Source organism: Falco rusticolus, chromosome 6, assembly GCF_015220075.1.
Source record: "Falco rusticolus isolate bFalRus1 chromosome 6, bFalRus1.pri, whole genome shotgun sequence".
Lineage (NCBI taxonomy): Eukaryota > Metazoa > Chordata > Aves > Falconiformes > Falconidae > Falco > Falco rusticolus.
This window is the reverse complement of record NC_051192.1, coordinates 52,227,927-52,246,028: the sequence shown is the minus strand read 5'-3', so window position 1 is coordinate 52,246,028 and position 18,102 is coordinate 52,227,927. Positions and strand designations below refer to the sequence as shown.

Here is an 18,102-nt window from a genome sequence, read left to right as displayed (position 1 = left end):
TAATTAATTAATGATCTGTTACTGTTTTCCTATATTTCAAATAATGAAAGGTTCTAATTTCTTTTTCTGTGTTTTTCCACATTGTCTTTGATTAGATGTCTCTATATTTTACAAAATGTTTCAGTTCCTCAAATTGATGCAGCAATTATTGATTTTTGCACTCTTATTTTTGTATTATTCAAGCACCTAATATGCACTTAATGCTTATGTAGAGAACATGTGGCTTCTCTAAAGACTGACTGTGAAAAGGGTCTTGATCCTGAGAACAATGAATGATGCAGGTAGCTTTTTGCAGATGAGTAATCCCTTCCTGACCAAAATACTCTTTTGTTTATTAACCTCTATTGAATTGAATGGAAACATGCTTGCATATACTTGCCATGGGTCCTAAATGAGAAGTAAAAAGGCTAAATATTTGCATTTGTGTTATATGTATTCTTTTTTCTCTCTGCTTAATTTAATTGGAGGTGTAAACCTGCAAGTGTTTTTGTTAGGTTTTGGGGTTTGGGTTTTTTTGGTTGGTTTTTTTTTTTTCATACTCCATCTAATGGATGCAGAGACTGAGAAATTTGGTTTGGGGGTCTCTAGCTTAGGTTTTTTTATCAATTACAGTATTACTGTTTTCCTAATAATTCACAATATTGGATCCTGCAAATCTATATTGATGGCAAGAAATCTCAGGGAATATTGTGGTGAGCTTTTGGAAAGTGCAATGTCATTGTTGGGTGCAGGTTGTCCTTCATTCCCTCCTTTCAAAAAGAGGGGAGGAGGCATCGTGTCATTGCCTGTATCAATCAGTAAATTAATAACTTCTTATCCAAGGGTTTTGAATGCAGTAATTAACACCATGTTGTGTTTCAAAGCTTGGCAACTCTGGAGTTCAGAAACGTTTTGAAGCTTCCCAGGCTCAGAGGTAAAGTCAGAATGGATAAAAGAGCTTACTGTTGGTCCTGGTCTGTGTGTGTGTGCTCAAGCCTTGCTCTGGATCTCCATCCTGTGTAAGCACAGCATACCCACAACACATTGCACAAGTGATGTGAGGTCCAGTGGACACACTGTACACAGGCATGTGTACATATTTGCCATGGGGGATCCTAGACAGAAGTGTGGTAACCCCAGCCTTGCTGCTGTAGGTCTGCACTGGGATCGTCAGAGCCATGGGCTTGCTGACAGCAAATGGCATTAGCCGTGTGGCTGCCCTGCACGCTGCTGGCTGTGCAAGCTGCCTTGTCTTGCCCATGGAAAACTTGGGATAGACCTTTGAGAACTCTAAAAAACCCACTATATCCTCATCAATGATCAGAGGAATTATTCTCAATTCAGTTTAAAGAAGGGACCTGGCCCTGTGAAAGACATAAAGCTAAAGGCAGCTCAGGGTATTGTCATGGGTGGAATCATGCACGTCGCTCATACGAGAGAAACAACAATGTACTTTACTGATAAAGCAGTCAGTTAACAAAGTTCAATGGTAAATGTGACAGTGGTTTAACAAGATTCAGTGGCAAGGTACATGATTATTTACTGAACAGAGGACAGGGTCAGACAAACCTGCCAGGGAGACCCTCGCATTAAGTCATGAGGTTCAGAAACGACCATCCTCCTTTCTAAACTCCTTCTCAGAGAGGACTCTAGGTGTGGAGACTCAGTGCCAGGTAAGGTCAACTTACCATACCACGTAAGGTCCTGTTTGGCATTACAGCTAATCCCACCTCATGGCTGGATATCTTGGAAGGGTGCAGACCAGCTAACCTGTTCTTGTATGCTCCGACCATCAACCTTTGCTCAGGTACTGGAGCTCATCCAAACCCTTGGGAAGGGGGAGCAGTTCAGGAGCTAAACCAACAGAAAATGTGTGTGTGTAGGGTTCCTCCTCTGCTCCTCGGACCAATCCACTGCAGGTCCCCTGGCAAAAGGCAAGAGGATTTGTTAAGGGAAAGGAAGAGAAAAGGTGACAGAGCATGGGAACCCCTCTATCAGTAGCAATAGGGTGTTATGATGTCAAACTGGACCACTGTAATTATTATGAACTAAAGCATTGGGTGCCCATCAAGTGAAGCAGAAGGTGTTATGTGATGAGACATGGAGTGGTAAGGGGATGATTCTGTATTTAAGATGGACTCGGTTCTGTTCTTAACTTTACCACAGACTTGCTGAGAGGTCTTGAGCAAACAGTTCCCCACCTCATTGCCTGTTTCTCCATTTAAAGTGGCAATAATACTGCTTTCCATTCAACAGAGGCTATTCAGGTGCTTAGATGTCCTCTGGTAGGGACTCTTATGAAAGCAAAACCATAAAGTGCAGAACTGAAAAGATGGAAAATTAGGAAAAGACATGTTAACTTTTTGTGCTTTGGTGTTGCTTGGACCTATAGGCTTTAATTAAAAGAACACTGCTTTTTTAAGTTAAAGCTTCATTACTCCTGAGTAGAGAAGAGCTTAATATGAAAATATCATTGCTATTCAGAACTACCAGAATCTATTGCAAGTCATCTGTGAATCATCTCTAATTAACAAGGTACTCTATTACAGGGCTGTTTGAACAATGACAGGCTATTCTTTGCAACCCTTTAAGCTAGAAACTATTAGCTTTTCATTATCTCAGTTATTTTTAATATTCTGGAAAAGCTGTTTGTGGGTTTTGCCTGCCAAAGAACTCCAAAAAGCAATGTTGCCATTGGAGAATAAGGGTATGGAGTTTGCCTCCAGACTCCCCAAGAAGGATATGCAGATTCCCTGAAATATCTGGAAATCAGAGCTGACACGGAGTTTGTGTGCAGTCTCCTTGTATGAGCTTTAGAGACATTGTTTGTTGTCAGTCAAGATATCATCAGAAAATGTGCTAGATTTGAGAGGCAAGTAAAGGCAATAAGACCAAGTCATCTTAAATAGAGAGCAAAGATTTGCAACATGCCAATGACTGGAAGACATTCAACGTGGCTTCATAATCTCCCCAAAAGACAAGTTACTGAGCCTGATAATAACTGAGGGTGAAAAGAAAAATAAATATGTATTTTCCACACCTAGAAATTGTAAAGAATAATTTGACCTGCTAATAACAAGTTGTCTACATAGCCAGTGCATACTAGCTTCAGCCACCAACTTTGTCAGAGCGTCTGAAGAATTCAAACCCAGCTGGATGTGAATTCAACAGTCAGCGTTTAATGTATATGAAAATTATGTATTGTGCGCCTCCTGATTTAGAAATAATACAGTGGAAAGGATACTTATGGAAGCATTTGTGGGGAATGCATTTCCCAGTAAGCATAAAGGTCATATTACCTGGTTAGGTAATAACCCTTTGGTCATTGAAGGCTTAGGGCAGCTGCATTACCCAGTGTGACCCATGTGGTAGCTGCCAGCATCAGCTGGTTGCTCTTTTATCTTCCAACCTATATTTACTAAATCTCTATGCTATAGTTCACAAGTGTTCCTTTTTCTTTCCAAGGACATGTGACTTTTTCAGATACTTTTTCTTCCTTTTTCCTTCTTATGTCTCTCAAAGGGATTATTGTTTGCTGGTACCGTCCCGTGGCTACAGAAGATAAGTCAGGCTGAGAGTACGGTGAAGATGGGGCTGGTCTGGTTTTCACTGGAAAATGGGGGCAATATGATTAGCAGAAGTTACGTCACTGAGATTTGAAAGACTACATGCCAGTAGTTTAGAAAATGTATTTTGGGTGATGAAGGTAGTTGGAACAGTATGGTAATTTGTGGTACCGTAATTCAAAAGGAAACAAACAAACAAAGCATGTTTGCCAACAAGAAAACTGAAGTAGGAGTATTCCATAAATCTCATATTCTCCCATTAACCAGTTTGATAAATGTATTTTTTTCTGATGGGAGGCCTGGTATGTGCTTAAGAATAGGAACAGAGAAACTGTGAGTGATCTGATTAAAAATCAGTTGCAGAAGAACTAACATTTACTTTGGCCTAGCAGGGATATATTACATATGTTACAGGTGATTCAGCCTTTTACCCTACTAGGATGCTGTTAGCAGGGTCCAAGAATGACACAGTGACTGTATCTGCTCTGTGCACCAACAATTGAAAAGGTAGGATGTTTGGGAAGGGGTTGCAGAAGGATGAAGAAATCACACAGTAATGCCCCTGTAGTATAAGTGCCTAATAGCCCATGTACATTATCTGAAAACATAGTCACAGAGGAAATAAGAAAAGTCTAGAAAACAGTAATGCCAATGCCTAGGGACATGCCAGGTTTTAGTTAAGAGATTGGCATTGTGAACAACAGTGTCTTCAAAATCACAACACAGAAAACTGTCTTACCGTATCATTGGTACAATCACATAACTGTAGGAAAATTCTCATTAAAGGACACTAAATTCAGATCTAATCCAAGGAAACACACTGAGTTTGCTGTCAGAAGAGGTTAGCAGTAAATGCCTGTTGTCTTGAGAAATTACTGAGGGAAGGGAAATTTATTTCAAAACTTTTCAAGTTGTACAACCAAAACAAAGGTAATCCCATATTATTCCTCAGGATAGACATGAATGCATGCAAGTTTCAAGAACACATGCCAGCATGTCCGGTGGCTATCATGTTAGTGGCTAGGTGAATTGTGTCTTGTCATCTTTTTTTTTTTTTAAACATTAATTATTGGTCGATGAAAGATACTTACTGAGTTGTAAGAAACTTTAAGCAGTATAAAAAATCCCATGTATCCTTGAAGACTACTTTAAATAATGCAGGTAGTGTTTCCACAGTTTATTGCTTATCATGAATGCATAAAGGTTAGCAATAACAATTTCTGGTTCAGGGCAATTGCCTTTTTTTTTTTCTTTTTCTGTTTTGATACAGTGAAGTTGCATGGAGAAAGCAATGCTGCTGTTGCCAGTAGTCACAGGAGTGTATGTTTGGGTTGTGATGTTGAGATTCTTGGAGATAAGAAAATTTTGGGCTGCTTCACTTCTACAAGTATCAAGCAATCTGGTGAAAAGCACATGTCCAAATGGAAGTAATAGAGACAACTAGTTAAATTACTTCATAAAATAAATAGGTTTATATACTTTTAAATGAGAATTGCTTATTTATCAAGGGAAGAAATGCACTGTTAGGGCATACAACCAATGTGGATTTTGACCACTAATGATTCCAAGAGGCAGAAAAACATGAAAAAACCCACATAAGAAAACCCAACCCCTCACAATTTCTTAATGGTCCGTAAAATTCAAGACCTGATAAAAGAATTCAGTTGTACAGAAAAGGTCAGAATGCTCCTCTGATGTGGTAATGCAACTAACTAATGACTTCAGCACAGGATTATAAAGCCGGTTTCTGTCCTGAGGGAGCGATGAAGGAGGAAAAGGGAGATGGCCTATCTGCTGTAATGCTTGCTTTCTGAATTCTAGAGTCCCCCATTTCTTTTTTGCTTTATGTCTCTCTTAAATTGATTTCCTACCTGTCCCTTGAAATCCTTCCCTTCTAACCCCCTTTCTGGAGGATCCGTGGCTAGATAAAATTGGTTTAATGCTGTATAGTTTGGGCGAGGGACTCTGTGGCTCCACAGAACAAGAACGGCATTATCAAAGAACCTCCTTTTTCTTAATTCTTTCCGAATTGGCAGCATAACAAACTTTTCTTTGTCCTCCACTACTTCTTATCTCCCATGTGTCTGAGATTATAGGTTATAATTTGGAACTCTCTGATACAGGGAATTGGGAGAGAGAAGCGTGTGGAAGATCTATAGACAAAAAAGGCTGACAAGTGCTTGATTTGCTAATCCTTTTTTCAAAAGTTGGTCTCATTCTCCTACCTCATATTTTCTAACTACCGCTTAAGATTTTTGCCTGTTGAATGAACATTAAAAATGGAAGACGTGTGTTCACGCTGTGTCCTTAAAGTGGCCTTGGTCCCAAGTCAGGTCAGCGTATGAAATAATTCATAGCAAGAAACACTGCTTTGGAGCTGTAAAATGTTTTCATAAGTCCAGCAGAACACCTCCCAGCCCACACAAAGCAAAGAGGGAGCCTTAGGTCCAATTACAAGCTAGATGTATGCCATTAACATAGCAAATAATTAGCAACGCTTTGGTTATAGTGGTATTTCTAACTCCAAATGTGTTAAAAATTCTGTTAAAATACCAAAATCTTAATGATTTTTAAAATGATGCTGTAAAAAAAGAAAGTTACATTTTGGGTGTGAGTTTAAATACTTTTCAGTGTATGGCTTACATTTATACTTACACAATATGTTATTGTGTATGGCGTGCAATCTTTAGCCTTTGTCTTCCCCCCCCCCCCCCCCCCCCCCATCTTGAAAGAATATAAATTTTGTGAAATGAAAAGGAAGAAAACATATGCTGTCCAGAGGAACATCTTCTTTGGCATCAGAAAGGCATTGATGTTAGAGGTCCCAAAGGAGTGATCTTGAGACTGTCCTGGTTTAATACTTTTATAAATAGCATCAAAACAAAAGCTAAGAAAAAGAAGGTGAAATTTGCTGCTAGCATAGAATTTGGAAGTGCCAACAATACAGAGAACCACATCATTGCATAGGAAAAGTGGTTGATGCTCATTTCTGTGCTATTAAAAATAGAATTAAATCAGTAAATCACCGAGCCAAATCAGGTACTGAAGGAAAGAATTTGTCTCACTCTAGCTCCCTAAAGTTAGACATCTAATAAAAGATAATAGCCTAGGCTCCTTTTGCAGTCAATGTAAAGGCATTCCAGAAGATAAATAATACCTCTTACCCTGTGCACCTCAGAGGATCCAAAGAGGGGATTTCAGAGCTTTCTGTCTCTCTCCACTGAGTACATAACAGGTATAGAAATGCCAGTTAGACTACACCACTGAGGAAGACTGGCTTTGTCTCCTGCTCAGTTCCAGTGCAGGGCAACAGTGAACCACAAATCTGAAATAGTCATGGATAAATTGAGAAAAACCCTGAAATACTTCTTGCGATGAAGAACTTCTAATCAATGTTACTACTGAGGCTCTGATAAAACCTCTTCTGTTCATGGCATCTAGAAGGAAGATTAATACAGACATGAACAACTCTAGGACAGGACTGTCTATTGGGACACACGCATGGGGAGATGGTTGAGAGAGGGGAGGTTAAAAGAGCCCACTCACATTTAGCACAGCCAAATCAAGACTGGGAGGAGATATGATTACCTTCAAAAAACAAAATCTACTTATAAGTAGGGAAAAGAAATACTTAAAGAAAGGTGCTGGCATAGGAGCAAGTGATTTTAAGTTGGCTGTGGTGCATCTAGGGCAAGCACTAGAGTGAATAGGAAAGTGAGTTTCTAGACAGCCTCCCAAGGGGAGCAGCAAGTACTGGAAACTTAACTAACTACGCGATGACTTCGTGATGCAATTAAACCAAGTTTATAAGAGTTTGAGCAATTTATATGTGGATTGGCTGCCTGTGGTTACATCCATGTTGCGTTTGATAATGGCTCTCAAATTCACTGAGCAACGTGCATCAAACATCCAAACTGTAGAGCTCGGGTCATGCCATTTGCATTCACACAGATGTCTCAGACCTGTAGCATCTAACCTAGTTCTAAGTGTACTAGTGTAAATGCTAGTTACATACAAAGATTTGTAAGATGTGTGCATTTGCGTGTGCAGTTATACAGATGTAGCAGAACATGGAATAGCCTGACAGGTAAAGCATTAGCAGTCACAGAAAACTAGGTCAGACAAATGGCAGAAAATATTATTCAGAAAATCAGTTAGTGTGATGCCAGTTAACGCCCCTGTAAGTTTTGCCCTACGCTCCCAGTGACTGAACTTCTGCACTAAAGGGGAATGCAGTGAATTCCAGTAGGCTTCTTGGCTTTCCCAGTGGGTGGACTTGGCACCTCTGAGTCAGTAAAACAGCAGTGTAGGTTCCTGAAATCTCTTGTTCAACTTATTCATCAATGACCTGGACAAGTACAAGTATCCTAGGGGTGAGTGTCAAGAGGAGGGGGCCAGGCCCTTTTCACTAGTGCCAAGGTTCAGGACAAGGGGCAATGGGCACAAACTGCAACGTAAGGAGTTCCATCTGAATATGAGGAAGAACTTGTTTACCTTGAGGGTGACAGAGCACTGGAACAGGCTGCCCAGAGAAGCTGTGGAGTCTTCTCTGGAGACATTCAAAACCCACCTGGACATGATTCTGTGCAACCTGCTCTAGGAGAACCTGCTTTAGCAGGGGGTTGGACTGGATGATCTCCAGAGGTCCCTTCCAATCCTGGCCATTCTGTTATCCTGTGTATTTCTGCAGTGCAGTGATAGGTTACTCTTTTTCATCCTTTGGGATCTTTTTCCTTTTAAACAACTTGAGAACCTTTTATAGATTCAACTTTTTGGAAACCATATAATGGCAATGGATGGTTCTAGGTTTTGTATGTTTTCAGCCAATTCACTTCTGCTAGTTTTATAATAGAGAAAAATACTTTAGGATGTTTTAAAATACTCTTTCTGTACCAGAACTATTACCTTAATCTCCGCTATGATCTAAAAGGTAGTTTGACATGGCCCAATCAGTGATTCTAGTTCTGCTGGGCCAGGCAGCAGCAGCATGCTCCTTTCATATCCGGGAAGCAGGCAATTTGTGTTGGTATAACTCATCCCTGTCAATAGAGAAGGCAAAGCCACCTTGCAAGCACACATTTCTGTACCCACAACAGGAGAAAATACTGAGTAGACATGGATATTTGTAGAGTGAATCAGATCAGGGAGATGAACTGCTTTAAAATTAATATTCCAGGGTGTTTTTTGTCGTGGTTTTAACTTGGACCAGTTCTTCAGTTTGGTTCATCCTGTGGCTGTGTGAATACTTGTGCCAACAGGGAGCAAGAAGGAAATGCTGGCCTGGAGATGGCAGAGTGAGGCCACAAGTGATGGCTTATTCCAGGACTAACGATATCCTTTTTATGATCCAAGATCCTTTTGTCTAAAATGCAACAAACCTGTACACAGCCTCCAAACCCACCACTAGCACTGTGAGAAGCAGGTGGCATTAGCTCCACTCCTCCTTCCCATGAACTTTGTTTCATTTCCCATTTTCCAGCATCTCTTCTAGCTGCACCCATCTTGCAGCAGGTTAACAGGACCAGGGCAACAAGCTGTATTTTCTTTTTCAGTGAAATCTGATATTTCATATGTATTGCTGTGACTCCAGAAGCCAAGAGATTCTGAAGTCACGTGTGCTAGGAGACACCCAATAATACTGCAAAAATCAGTCCTGCTACTAAAAGGATTTCTCTCTGTTACCAGCCTGTGTTGCTACACGACAGGTATAGCCCCCTGAATGTCCTTTTCTGATTCCTTCCCACTTATATTTTTTCTTGCATGTTTTTGGACCTTCTGAACACTAGAGATGTGCCATAAAATAGTCCCTAAAAATCAACTATCAGAAAGCAATCTTTTTCCCTTCAAGCTCAAGTTTTGGTTGGTTGTTTTTTTCTTAAATTGCTATTTCAGATTTCAAGATTTAAGAGAAATGAAGGTAAGAAGACGTGAATCATGCATCTGAAGAGAAGATCTGAGGAATAGGGTGTCAGAGAGGAGGTGAGAACTCAGGAGTGAAGAAAGGGAGAAAAGATACTGTAAATGTTAAGAATATAGTAAAATTGCAGTGATAAAGCAGTTTCCAGTCCCCAAGATGTACAGCAGCAAGGCTCTGCTGTGCCTTTTGAAATGTTCCTTGATGGCCTTGCTTGTGTATGTTTCCTAGGAAGTCCAACCATAGCAAGCCGCCCTTTAAAAGTGCTCTGGAAGATGTAAAAAGTCTTTATTGTCTGTAATGGAGGGAAAGGGAACCTTCTTACAAGTTTGTGTAGTAATTGCATTATTTGTTCCTCGTATCCAAGGAACTTTCTCCTTTGGGAGTTGAAGTGAAAGAACAATCTCAGTCTTTGCCAGTCTCCTAATGGGTAGATGTTCTGTCCCACATCACTTTGTGTGATAAGATTGCATATCAGACATCAAAGGAAGTATCAGAACACAAACCCAGATCCCAGTAATGTACTAGGACAAAAGTGTCACATTTCAGTGAATGTATAGCATGTGAATCACACGCTATGCACTGCGTGCTTTATGAATTTGAGATGGCTGCTTTGTGACATAAACCTAAATTTACACTTCAGACAGAGGTGGTTCCTAAAGGATTTTTCATTGATTCAAAAAAAATGTTGAGTCAAACAAAGTGCTGGTGAAGTAATGAAGTTGTGTTGTGTGTTGAAGCATATTTCATTTTGTTTGAATAGCAATCACTGTATTTAGGTAGACAGTTTCACTTGGCCACAAGTGTGTGTTGTGCCCCATAGTGTACTAAGGAGGACAGCAGAAGACCTGTAGGATTTTAATCAGTATATCTACGTGTATGAATAAGCATTTGAATTTTCTATTAAATAGTATGGCTTACTTTATGATAGAATTAATTCTACATTTTAATCTCTAGTTGATGAAAAACAGACACAACAAACTGCCAGTTTGGCATTGCACATATGGGAAATAAATTCTTGTTTCATATGTGTTTGTTATACATAGTCAGTGTTGCTTATTTCTGTTTATACCTCATGTTGAATTATAGAGCTATTTCAGGATTTGAGAGGATATACTAAATTCACTGAAAGATGTCAAAGACTTTAATTGACTTAGTATGATGAGTTGACACTTTTTTATCAACTGGGTTGTCATTAGATTAATCAAACATTTGGACATTGTATGTTCTGCATGCGCTCTTTGTAACTAATTTCACACACTTGATGGATGAGTAGGAAGACATATACAAGATGTTGAAATTTCTTCCAGATATTTGTTGAAGCATCAGTCAGGAAGGCTCACCTCCAACGTAGGCAGACTCAGTTATGCAGAAAGTGTATCCTGTGCTTCCTGCTGCCTGGCGGCTTAGGTGGGAGATGTGGCACTAGAGTTAAGAGAAGGTGACACTTTATGTAGCTGAATTCAAATAAGGAAAAGGTCATCTAGCATATTGAAAATAGGCAAATTATAGCAGACTCCAGCTTCGTAACAGCGATCACTCCTAAAACAGAGACATTTGTATGGCTTATCTTTCTTGCTTTCACCTATGGTGCTTTCACTGAACAACAGTGCCTGGCTCTGAACACACATAGTCGTTGCGGTATGCAGAGCCCCGCTGTTCATCCCTCTGTCTTTGGTCAGCTGTTAGGCGGAGGTCACTGATCCCAAATGAGCTGCCTACACATACACTTCTACAGTTGAATGCTGCTGTGAGGATATACATGTGCAGCCCAGGGCATGGGGATGTTTTCAAACTCAGGTTTTATTGCTTCATGATGTCACACATCTTAGAGTAGATGCTAACATTTTGCTAGTACTATTCCCACATCCTTCTCACTTTCTGGTGTTATGAAGTCCTCATGCCAATTTCTTTAGCTTTACTACATAAAGTAGATGGAAGATGAGTTTAATACTGGTTTTAGTTTGTTGGCCGTAAAATGGAGCCTTGGGCTATATTGTTCTAAGTGAATTATGTGGTTTGGTAAATATCAGATGGAATCCAGCTAACTTTATTGAAGGTGAAAACAATTTTGCATGATTTTTGTTTCACACTTCCCATGGTAGCTGTATTACAGACATAAAGAGGGGGTGTATCACAACGCTTCAGACCTTTTTTTTTTTTTTCCCTCTGCCTGTTTCTTCAGCTTCTATTTCAAAAATAGGCAGGGAGAGCTGTGCTTGTAATCTGGACCTAAGTACTGTTATTACAGTAGTTTAAAGCAGTCCTTCAGCATTTGTCCAAAAAGAAATACAAGTCCAACAAGAAAGAACCCAGTGCTAAAGATTTCAAGAGTGGCTACTGACATTTTTATTTATGAATCTCACCTTTGTGGTATCTAACATGGGGTAGGTGTTCATACAACCTTAAGCCTGTTTTTCAGCAAGTGTTAGGTGTGTAATATATTTGAAAATATCCTGTATGTCATTTGCCCTGCTAGATGTAATGCCTACCAAAGTAAATTTGCATGTCCCTTTGGTTTAATCTTTTTCAACATTACTCATAGTTAATCTGTTTCTGTAAACAAAACCAACAAACATTTGCCAGGCTTAAAGTGAAATTTTGGCTAACAATCTGTGTGTTTACTCTGAAAGAGCTCTCATGCGGCGGCGGAGTGCTCAAGCCCAGTTTGAAACAGGCATGACTAAACTGCAGCGCAGGTGCAAACCTTTAGGGTCCATCTTGAGTTTACACACCCACTTGTCAAAATCAGGAACCTTGCTGGACTGCACTCCAGCTCCTTACGGACTAAAAATAGCTGGATTTTCTTTGCTGGGGACATGGGGTGCCAGTAGGAAAGAAGACGACAAAAACTGCAATCCGTGCCCCCATTCTAATAGAGGATCCAGTGTGTGACTGCATTTTGTACATGCCCTGGAGCTAGACATAGCCAGAGAGTTTAAGGTTCTCCAAGGTCATACAAAATAGTCTCAGATATAGAAGAAGGATATTAATTCAGATCACTCAGCTCAACTAAATATGAAGTTTTTTGTCTACCCAGTTTACTTCTGTACTTTGGTGTATAGTTTTATTAGCTAATTGAAGGGGAAAATTTTACCTAAAATTGATGCTTTCCTGAATAAAAGTTTGCAAGTTCCATTCTACATTTGTCTCTCTCTCAGGATTTCAATGGCAAATATTGGTCTGGCTTTTCTGCTTACTGCAGTGTCAGTTCGCTCTGTCAATGATTATTAAAAGTAAAAATGAGGGTTTCAATAGCTGTTCCACATACTGTTTTTCCTGTTAGGTGTATGATATGTTTCAGAGCCTATCAAGGTAAATTTGCCTATTAGCAGATTTCTAATGAATGTATTCATTTTTAGTATTGTTCATGGCTGGTCTGAATAAACAGTAAACATGCTGCGTGTAATGAAATTCTTCCATCCAATTTTGTATTGGATAATGTTCACTCAAAGTGGATATTCATAAATACTCACGTGATGAGATGTTCTTTATTGAGTTACCAAGTAGCATCCTTCTTTCTAAGAAACCTCTAGTCCATTATAGGAGAACAGACAAGATTTTTCTACTTATTATCCAAAGGCAAGAAAGCAGAATTGTATCTTCAGCAACCTCCTTCAACCATGCTGGAGTAGAAGCTTATGTAATATAATGCAGGTTGGGATTTTGGGTTCTTTGCCTTATGCTCCTATCTAAGCCACCAAAATCCAGCAAGACCAGTGTACAGTATCAGCCAAGAAAGTAAAACTCGAAGTAACATCATTAAAAAGAAAAAAAAGAAAATTGAAGCTGGTGCTTTTCCTGGCCTGTTTTCAATGCAGATTGGTAGACAGCCTGACCTCCATCCTAGAAGTAGTCCACAGCCAACCGACGTGTATGTGGCCAGTGATGCTGTTGCACATTTGTGTGAGTCTCTACGTAGCAAAGCACATATGGGAGCAGTCAACGCAGCAGTTGCGACATTTGCCAATCTGATGTTCAAGCACTAACACAAGATGCTTTTGAGAGTTAAAACACCTGTCATCTGCCAAAAACTCAATCAAATCTTGTTATCTTGTCCTGAAGCTATTATTTCTGCAGCAGTCCCAGTTCTCCCTGCACAAATAAGAACAAGCCATATGTCCTTGCAGGGCTCCCCATTTGGTATCTCTGAAAGTAACACTACTCTATCATCGTGTGACTAGTGGGCATTTAGGAGGGATTGAGGAAGTGGATTTTTAGGCAACTGCAGCAAATAGACCTCTTCTGCACCAGCACGACACATACAGAGATGGTTTGGCCTCTCAGTGCCACTAAGTAAATTCTTTTAATCTCATCTGCTGAAGTACTCTAATGGAAAACTATGAAAGATTTTCCATCTAAAGCTACTTATATCCCTGCAAAACACCAGCTTCAAATCTACCAAGAACTTATTTTGATGCTCAGTTTTAAGAACATTTGAAGATGTTGCATGGAATCCACTAATTGGAATATCACCATATTGAGCAATACTGGTCTTTTCAAAGCGAGTCATTCTCTCCTGTGATTGCTGCACTTGTGTTTATCCTAATCACGTTTCATGTAATTGCCAGTGTGCCGGATAATGCTTTGAGCAATTAAGGAGTTACACATATGTGGGTATAAGAGGTATTCTACCTTTGTCCAGACTCCCGAGGCCTTGAGACTATAAAAGTGCAAGATTAAACAGGTATTGTAGGCCTGTTACGTTGCTCTCTGGAGTAGAGAAGGCTGTGGCCCAAGAGTTCTTTGACCATCCTGCCAGTTCATCAGAAACAGATAGACAAGACGTATGATTTTGCTTTCTTTTCCCTTCTAAGCAGTGATTTTAGTTTGCAAAATGGCTGAAGGGGCCTGCACCTCCACTGGAAAATTCTTGCGGTTCATGTATGGAAAAGGTTGAAAATTACTGAACTTTGTGATATGCAGATAGGAGCAGGAGGAGGTGAGAGAAGGGAGAACAAACACTTTCTTTCCTGCCTGTTCCCTTATATGCTCATCCAGCCAACATTGCTGATCACTTATTACTGCTGGTGAGAAGAATATCTGAGGTGGCAAGTCACTCCCTGTATTCCACAGTGCTGGTAGGGTAGCGTACCTGTTTTCTGAGAGAGAGAAAATTCCAGTCAACTAAGTGGCATGCTAACCTGGACAAGGTGTTTAACTAGGTATGAGAGCTGGAAAGGCTGGGACACACATTGGTACACTGGTCTAGTGAGAGCAAAGTCCAGGCATTTATTTGGGTAAAGCCCATCATATTTTGTAAAAGAGTCATCAATAAGAAAAATAACTACCTCACTTGTACATTGCAGAAACAAAAAACATGTGGAAGTTTGCCCAGCATTCAAGACAAGGAAATGGCAATCACCGAAGGGTCATATACCATTTACTTACCTGGGGGAAAGTGTTGTTCCTTATTCTGCTATTTGGTGTCTTTTGGAAACATCTGTTCTTGCTTCTGATTTTCTTTATTGACAGCATAAATGGCACTGTCTAATTCACCTTTTCTGTAGCATTGTCTCTTGGGCCCCTCTTGTGGGATTCTTGTTTTCCCTTTTCTCTACATGCCACGTTCTGCTAATCTTAATTTTTCTCTCTGTGGTGTCTGTGCCTCTGATGCTTTCTTACTTCTCTTTGCATTTTTTTCTGGTTTTCTGATTAACTTCTTGAGGAAGGATAGGTAATACCGATTGCATTTGTAAGGAAGATACTATCGACTCATGTTTTTACTTTTACAGCTATTGCTAAATTTGTTCAAGTAGCAGTCATTCTGGGTTTGCTCATAAATTGTTGATTCACATAAAAAATCAGCAAAATATTGGAAATAAGGTCTGATGTGTTGTATAATAGAGTTATACCACATTTTTTTCAATAACTTTGTCATCCAGCCTGTGGTTTCTGGCAGACATCTTGGACTTGTGTGTTCTTTCATGCAAATGATTAGCTCAAGCTATTGTGTTTCTTTAGAAATTGATGATTCATCCAGCATCGGCCACTGGCATCCTTCTCGCTTGAGTTCTGTAGAGGCTGCTTCACTGCCCCATGTGAATTTCCTAAGTCTGGGTCCTCCAGTCTGTTACTACTGTTGATCTGGTCCATTTGTAAATGTCCAGAAAGGACCTTTAGCTTTTGTTGGATATTAATTGGGAATTTTTCACTTATCTTTTAAAAACTGAAACCGTGGATGTGTAATATCTGATTTCAAGTTATTTCTGTTGGTGAGTTTGTCTTGAATTCTTGTTTTGGGCTTTTTTTGGTTTTTTTTTAAAGCCCTTTTCCAGCTGAAGTAAACTTTATTCGGGTATTAAATTCACTGGGAGGAGCAGCTGCCATGGTCTTGTATTTATTTATTTAGTGTTACCGCAAATGTGATTGCAGTTTTAAAAAGTATATTTCAGAATACAGATTCAGAATAGAATATTACTGGTTGATGACAATGCATCATATGCCCCCCTCCACCAGTTTTGTTGTTTATTCTTGTCTTAAATGAAGACATTTGGTGAATTCTTTTTACATCAGGTTCTTCATCAGTTAAAATTTCTCAGAGGGGAGCTGATAAATAATTTACAGCCATGAATTTCTAAGTGCAATGAATTATTCGCGTTGTAGGTTGATCTGACAGTTATATGTTTATAAATGTAATGATTAATGTTCTAATTTATTTTTTAGCTTTCATCTTTTTATTAGAGTCATTGGGAAAAGTGGATATTGTCTGATTAACTAAAAGTTTGAGTTAATGTTTTTGAAGCCTCTTCTCATTTGCTTTTCTGGAGCAAAATTAAGTGCTGTGTTTTGAAGCATACCATGTGCATGGAACTGCAGTGGAATATGCTCTTCAGATATTTGTCTGTATGCTTTAGTTTTACATGCTGATGCACTCTGTTTCGTTTCTCTATTTTTACTCTTTTTAATGTTCTTTTTTGCAACTGGGTTGTTTTTTATAGTTGGAAGATTACTCTGCAATATCTCTGTTGCTCTGCTGCCCAAAAGGCAAAGAGCAATGTCTTGGCACTGATGGTTGGTTGTGTTTTCTGTATTTAGTCCCTATCACCTGGCTGAATGGGGTGTAAGGAAGCAAGGAGATCATGCCTATTGCCATGCCTGTGTCTTGACAGGGATGTAAGAGACTTACCCCTTAGCCTGGACATGCTGTCCATGTTACAGTCTAACTTTTAGCACTGAAGGCTTGCTGTTGCTCTGATGTTCACAAAAAATTACCAACACATTGTAACTGTTTTGGTTGTTTGTTTGGTGGTTTTGTTGTTGTAAAGAATAAAATTCGGAATCTAATAAGTGTACCTGATAGGTATTAAGTCATAGCCTGTGTAATCTTGGAAGTTTATTAACAGAGCATGTACATTAAATGGTGATGGCATGTCTTTGTATGTGAAAGGGCTACATGCATAATGGAATGGGAAGGTTGTGATAAATGTTTAAGTATAAATAGTAACAGGCATTCATATACTGCTTGTTACTACACAGAGTGGGATATATACCCAGCGTGTATTCAAAGCTGGGAAATTACCATTTCCTCTGCACTAATAAAGATGTTGGCGTCCAGGTGGGATTTTGTTGTATCTGTGATGGGAAGGGAACTACTCTAAACCTGTCAGAGTAGCAACCACTATTGAAAGCTTAGGTGGCTTACACAGGTAGGAATGTGTGAGGCTGCCAAAAGCCTTTGGCAGCAGGAAGCCTGGCCTCACCGGTGTCAGGGCAGCACTCTGAGAGCAGTAGCAGTGGCTGTGCGGTGTAGCAGGGCAGGGCAGGGTGGTCAGATAATCAGGTGAGTCCCTGGGGCCTTTCTGCCACTTGGGATTTTGCTGATGCAGAGTGGTGAGGAGACATGAAACTAGACAGGCTGCATCAGCAAATAATTTTGGCGTTGAGTTATTCCAACAAAATTGCTTTTTTACCTGTTTATTGTTTTGCTGGTGAAAAGGGCTTTGGTGCACCTACAGGTAGCTTAGTTTTGCTGGGACACTTGCCCCTGTTCCAGGTTGTTTAGCCAGGAACCAACACAACTGTAGTGGCAAAGGGCTCCTACACCTGACATAGCTTACACTGGGGCAGCACCCTGAAAGAAACCCTAGAAGTATTTTTGTTGCCAGCCAAGAGAATTAGAGAAGCCATCAGAAGGAGATGCTGAGAAGAGAAAGGGATAAAACAGACTGCCACTGTGCTACAGTTACCTTAGGCTGGGGAGACAGCAGTCGTCCAGGCACAGAGGAGTCGGAGGCTGTAGTACAGAGACCAGCAGTAATGGTAGCCTTTCCAATCTGACCTCCTGAATCTGACCACAATCTGACCATAAATGCCAAAACCCTCTTTTTTCTTTTCTTTTTTTTTTTTTTCCTTCTTAATGCCTTTCCAGGTACATATGGACTGTGGTAAGCTTTAGACAGAAGAGAGGGGCAAAGGAGCTGTGAACAAAGCAGGCAGTGACAAGCATGACCACCCAATGTAGTTTGCAGCAGAGTCCAGACATGCACTTAAAGCAAAATACATTTCTTTTTTTTTAAAGCAAATTGACTGGAGTGGTATTATCATTTAACCTCCGAGAGTCTTCTCAGGCTGTAGTGGTGTCAGCTTTCCCTGGGCTTATTTATCTGAGTCAATAATAAGTCACCAGAGTCACTCACTTTC

General features: G+C 39.9%; 1 protein-coding gene across 1 annotated transcript in view; it reads left to right on the top strand.

The window, feature by feature from the left end:
• RPS6KA2 (ribosomal protein S6 kinase A2) overlaps positions 1–18,102 on the top strand; it is a 280,073-nt gene that overhangs the window by 77,110 nt on the left and 184,861 nt on the right. The window lies entirely within an intron of this gene.